The 6008-nt window shown below is 35.9% G+C and overlaps 1 protein-coding gene across 5 annotated transcripts in view; it reads left to right on the forward strand.

The window, feature by feature from the left end:
- Positions 1 to 1036: 1036 nt before the first annotated feature.
- Wnk (Wnk kinase) overlaps positions 1037 to 6008 on the forward strand; it is a 202527-nt gene continuing 197555 nt past the window's right edge. For all 5 annotated transcript variants that reach the window (XM_017609208.1, XM_017609210.1, XM_017609212.1 and 2 more), the window contains exon 1: positions 1037 to 1186. The gene's annotated coding sequence lies outside the window, so the exon portion shown is untranslated. The remainder of the gene's footprint in view (positions 1187 to 6008) is intronic.

Here is a 6008-nt window from a genome sequence, read left to right on the forward strand (position 1 = left end):
CTTCACGACACCTCGAATTCTTCGCCCTATAAACCACGAATGCTGAAATGACGTTGCTTTGCTGCTTGCCAGTCATGAACTATCATGAAGATGCGCGAAACAAGCATACGGGCAAATGCATTTACAAAAGCCTTTACAAGAGTACGCATACCAACGTCAGACGTGTAAGTTTTTTAGTTAGGGCATTTCTGACCCACAGCGCCATTTGTTGTTCGGTGGTGTGAAAGTACTCGCCAAAATATTTATTTGAACAAACATATTTAACGAAGCCCGAAAAAATGAATTGGTATGCGCGCGCATACCAACAACCGATTACGGTTAAACTATACTCTAATATATGTAAAAAAATTCATACAAATTTTGCCAAATAACCACCGAAAAACGCACAAATTGTGAATTTTTTATTATTGACTCAATTTAGAACCTAAGAAGAAAAGTTTTTACGATTATATTTGGAAGCAGTCGTGATTCATATTCTTAAAGTATTCGAGCGAAATGAAAAACCATGTTTCGCGACTTTGACTTTGCCATGATTGCCAGCTCAAATAATATCGTCATTTTGTCGCAAGAAAATTTTCATTCAAAAATAATCAGCTGTCGCGCAATGTGCCAAATTTGCCACAACTCCCCATTTACAAATGATCGTTTTTTGTTGCCGTGCTTTAAAATAAGTAAAAATATTTCGAAGTTGTAAGTTTTTCTGACCGCTGGATGAGTTGGAAAATGTTCGATTTTACATCGCAAACGCAAACTATTCCAAAGAAACTGCTATGGGTGCCATAACTGGCTGGGAATAATTGTGTTATTTAAATATTTGAACGCATATCGGCGTTATTAATAAAATTACAGCAAATACATATCTAAAATATAATGAATGAATGTTAAGATTTTTACAAAAATTGGGATTGTGTATGCCTGCTTTTAATCAACATGTTTTTATATACTTTATCAAGTGATATGGAAATGTCAAAAATTTCCTGGTAGAAAATATGTAGATTGTGGTAATTTTCCGCCTATAATTTCTATTTGCAGATTTCTATGTTTTGTGGTCTCTAAAAAGTGGCAAAATTGGCCAAACTCTTTGCGAGTTCGTGCGGCATCGTGAAGTCGTACCACCCAATAATTCAACTGAGGAAGGTACCATCAGCAAAGATGGTCCTGTCTGTTCTGTTGCGCAGTCGCAAAGGTAAATTCTGCATAAACTTAATAGCACTTTTCTGTGAAAATTTACTTGCAATAGTTACGGCGGCAAATTATATACTGCAATTAGATTCTAAATGCGCACAATTAGTTCTTACTGGACTGAGAAGAGTGGTTACAATATGAATACGTTAGTAAATTTGTACTTAACGTAAATTTCTAAATTTCTAAATTGTAAATAAAAAATATGTTGCCGCCAAAGTTGTATTTTATGTATTTATTGTAAAATAGATCGATGTTGCCATTAAACGAAAGTAATGGTGCATGTATAATAACTTATATTGAAAGACGTTTTTGTTCAATATATTGGGTTGTCTAAAAAGTTCGGTAGGAAATTCAAGCTTATCCACAAAATTCAGTGGCATAAATCCAATTTCTATTCGAGCATCTTTGTTGGTAAGCGTGGAGTGTATTCAGAAGTGTGTGAAACAAAACGTGCTTTTTAAATTATGCAAGAAATGTATATAATTAGAAATGCATAAAACTACAAATGAATTTCTTTTAACCTGCGCCTAGGTCTCAGATATACATATGTGGTTTATTGGTCTGACTTTCTAACTTTTCCTCTGATCAATTCCTTCTACTTAAATGTATGGTTGGGTGGCCGATATGCAGCGCCACTGAAATAAAGATGTATAATATGCAAAATATAGAAAAAGGTTTTTTCTTAACAGCGGTCGTCCCTCGGCAGGCAATGGCAAACCTCCGAGTGTATTTCTGCCATGAAAAACAGCTTCTCATAAAAATACAATCGCCGTTCGGAGTCGGCGTAAAACTGTAGGTCCCTCCGCTTTGTGTGACAACATCAAGGCGCACGCCACAAATCGGAGGAGAAGCTCGGCCAAACACTAACATATGCGTAAGCGCCAATCTATTATTATTATTAATATGCTTAGCAACTTGCAACCAATACGACTGAAAATAATCCCAATCCCAAGATGGTCGGTTGTACGCTTTTCGGTTTGACTTGAAGCACCAACTTCGACCAAGGACTATAGTTCCCACGACAGTCGGGTTTACGTAACCGGAACGACCCAGATAGATATATATCTGGCCAAGGACTGCCACCACTCCAGCAACACTCCCCAAAACCTCTTTGGGGAATTTGTATGCTGTTACAACAACAACAACCAAGGACTATCACTCCAACAGCAACTCATCCATTTGTTCGCCATGGGAGCATGCCACACCGACAAGACTTCTCCGCACACCACTGGTCTGAACCCAAGAACTTGAACGTGTTCAACCCCTGTCCTTTGCAACAGCTGCAACAAATGGTGTCATTCGAAAGCATTGTTCGGGTCTTCGGCAATACAGAGAGTGGGGTGTCATATTTGTTGCATCGTGCTGCAACAACCTAACGGGCTATAAGTAAATATCTGGACATGTTTGTAGCTTCAGAGTGCTTTGCTTTACCTCGACAGAATACCGCCATTGAATTAATAATTGTATCGGGTTTTTTAACCGTAGATGGCACTTCTTATTTTTTATACTATAAGGCGTCGATTCAACGACGCCTATTTTGATTTGTTTTGCGGTGATTCCGACGTAAAATAAATTCGGCGATTTTTATGCGTTTTATTAAATTCTTTATTTCTATGTATTAGTTTGTTCTTGTCAGTTTTTGTGTACATTTTTTAAACTTATAAATGAAATAAACCAATAAACTTTTTTTCTGTAAAGTTTAAGTATCGTGATATTTTAGAACACTAAATAAAGTAACAAAAACCATAAAATAAACTAATAAAACTATATAATAAACTTAATTTCTTAGATAAAATTCGTTATTTTAAACAAGAGACCTCAATCTTATGTTCACTGCATTGGACCAAGCTTTCACTCATGATTGTAAATCTGGCACTCACTTAAGTAACACGGAAGTCCTCTTCGTCGAAACGACGATGCATTTTTTGAAAAACGTTACTGGCTTCCAATGCGGCAAGGCGTTTACACTCTTCAACAGCTTAGCGATTTGGTCAAAACTATGAGAGCTAATAAAAAAAATATAAAAATAAAAATTCGCGATGAATTCAAAAGCATGCCTGCAATAATTGTTCTGAAAATGGCTTAAGTCGGCAAAATTTCTGAAATTGTTTTGTACGCGAAGGGACTGATGTTATGTCGAAATTATTGTTCTCTTAATACAAAATATAATCATAAGATATCAATTTGTATTTTGGTTAGTCAAAACCAGCTTGCATTATGAAAAATCTACATTGGGCTCTTTAGCCAAAAAATGAATTTATCTTGAACTTTGAGACGTAAATCCTTCTGACTTACCACAAAGCAGACCAATTGGAGAGTTTTTCTGTAAACTTAAAAATCGTTTTTACAAAAAGATAACTCCAATTATACACAAAAAATTAAACCTACTCTTAGTAATGTTATTTAACCAAAAAATATGTATAAAATAAATAAATGAAGCTCTCAGAATATTAATTGACTACTAGTTCATATTTCACCATGCACAAACACCGCCCAACCATTAACAAGGGGAATACTACGCGGAGGGTTCTGCAACTTGATAAAGCAATATCACATCAATAGGGTGCAACAAATGCAACAATTGTTACCACATGAAATGCTGCTCAGGCCTTGCTTACCATCGTCCACGCACATACCGACACTGACGCAAACACCGCTGATAACACCAGCAGCAGGACCACCAGGCCGCCACCAGCACGGAAAGCTCAGAAAGCAGATCAGGCAGTGCACCAGTACTCTCTCACCCGTGTAACAGTCACCAGGCCAAACTCAATGAAACTCTTTCAGTTCAATTGCAACGGGCTACAAGGTAAGATAGCTGAGGTGGTCAATTTGATGACACGCAAAAAAACTCAGTCGCGGCAAACCAGGAGACCAAATTTCACCCGGCTTGAAACTTCAAAGTAAGGATGAGTTCAACGTTCTCCGACGAGGTTGACCTCGCAACGCCGGAGGCGGCTTCGTCTTTACGTTGCGTACCGTGGTTCAATACCGGCGCATTACCCCCGAATTGATGCGAACGGCGCATTCGCGCCTTGCCAAGATTTGGCTATTAAGTCGGATATTGAGAATGAATTCGTCAACGTGTAATACCACCAACTACTTAATGTCCAGCTGTATACCGCCTAACATAAGTGTGATACTAGAAGGCGCTAGTTATTGGGGATTTCAACGAGCACCACGAACTCTGGCACTCCAATCTGATCAAAGCCTGCGGGGTACACTGCTAAAGGGTTTTTTTCGTCGCTCCGCTCCCGCTCCCAATAAAAAACGTCTATTTATTTGTTTACTTAAAATCGAGCCGTAACACAGTGCTCCCTTCCATATAAAATGTGCGAAAAAATAGAATTATGGACGGATTTAAATGAAAACTCGCTTCTTAGTAAAAGTGAGAACGCTAAATTCAAAAATGCAATTAGTTTTTGGATAACTTTTATAGTTTTACTGTAAATGCAGTTTGAAGTTGAAAATTTGGGTTCTTGCGGCTTTTACATAGGTATGTACATATAGTTCGTTCTATTTTCGAAAGTGAGGTGTCAAATGACAGAGATTGACCTGTAGATGTGCAATAAAGTATTTTGCTTTTGAAAAGGGTTGCCACCTGTTAAAAATTTTATTAAAATTATTTAATAAGTCAAATGAATTAGATATTACAATATGGGTATCAATTGAACTAGTTTTGAAAATACTTTACCTATAAATAACACGTAGAAGGGTTGCCACTTGTTTAAAAAATCAAATTCACTTCAATTAAGGGAATAAGGTAATTGAAATATGTATATCAATATGAGTATCAGACAAATTAAAAAATTTGACAAACTTAGCAAGAAATAAGTGGAGAGTAAAAACATTCCTGATTTAATTTAAGAGTCCTGTAATATAATGTAATCAGAACAAATTACTATTTGACAATGTATGTATTTGTAATAAAACAACAAATGCGATAGCGTAATCCTATGGTTTGACGTTAACTCAACTTTACAAACAGCTGGCAAACCTATTCGTAATATTTTTAAGCTAAAACCTTCTTAAACCTCTTTCGTCTGACTCCCTTATCCCTATCCCTATCTATTTCAATTACCTAGTTCCTTTAATTCAAGTGGAATGTGATTTTTTAAACAGGTGGCAACTCTCTACATGTAGTTAATACACATTTCGATTGATACCCATCTTTTAATAATTCATTTAACTTATAAAAAAATTTTAATCTAATTTTTTAACAATCTAAAAATAAACCTATTGTCCACAGGTCAAGCTTTTTAATCTGACACTTCATTTTTGAAAATGGAACGAATCGTGCAGATCTCAAGGCACTGACAAAAAATTGAAAAATTATTTTATGCACTAGCACTGCACAAAACAAGTAAGAAAGTCTAAGTTCGGGCGGAGCCGAACATTAAATANTTTAATAATTCATTTAACTTATAAAAAAATTTTAATCTAATTTTTTAACAATCTAAAAATAAACCTATTGTCCACAGGTCAAGCTTTTTAATCTGACACTTCATTTTTGAAAATGGAACGAATCGTGCAGATCTCAAGGCACTGACAAAAAATTGAAAAATTATTTTATGCACTAGCACTGCACAAAACAAGTAAGAAAGTCTAAGTTCGGGCGGAGCCGAACATTAAATATCCGGCGCAATTATTAAATATATGTTTTCCACCTTTCCGAAAACTACCGCTACACGATAAGCCGGGGTGTATAAATTTTAAGTAAATTAGCGTCCTTAAATTTCGAAATATTGAAGTTTCAAGCATTACTGAAATATACCGTTATATGAAAAGCGGTCGTAATTTAGTCCGATTTCAATAATTTTCAA

The sequence above is a fragment of the Rhagoletis zephyria genome, unplaced genomic scaffold, assembly GCF_001687245.7.
Source record: "Rhagoletis zephyria isolate East Lansing unplaced genomic scaffold, Rhagoletis_zephyria_1.1 Rzeph_scaffold_00202, whole genome shotgun sequence".
Taxonomy (NCBI): domain Eukaryota; kingdom Metazoa; phylum Arthropoda; class Insecta; order Diptera; family Tephritidae; genus Rhagoletis; species Rhagoletis zephyria.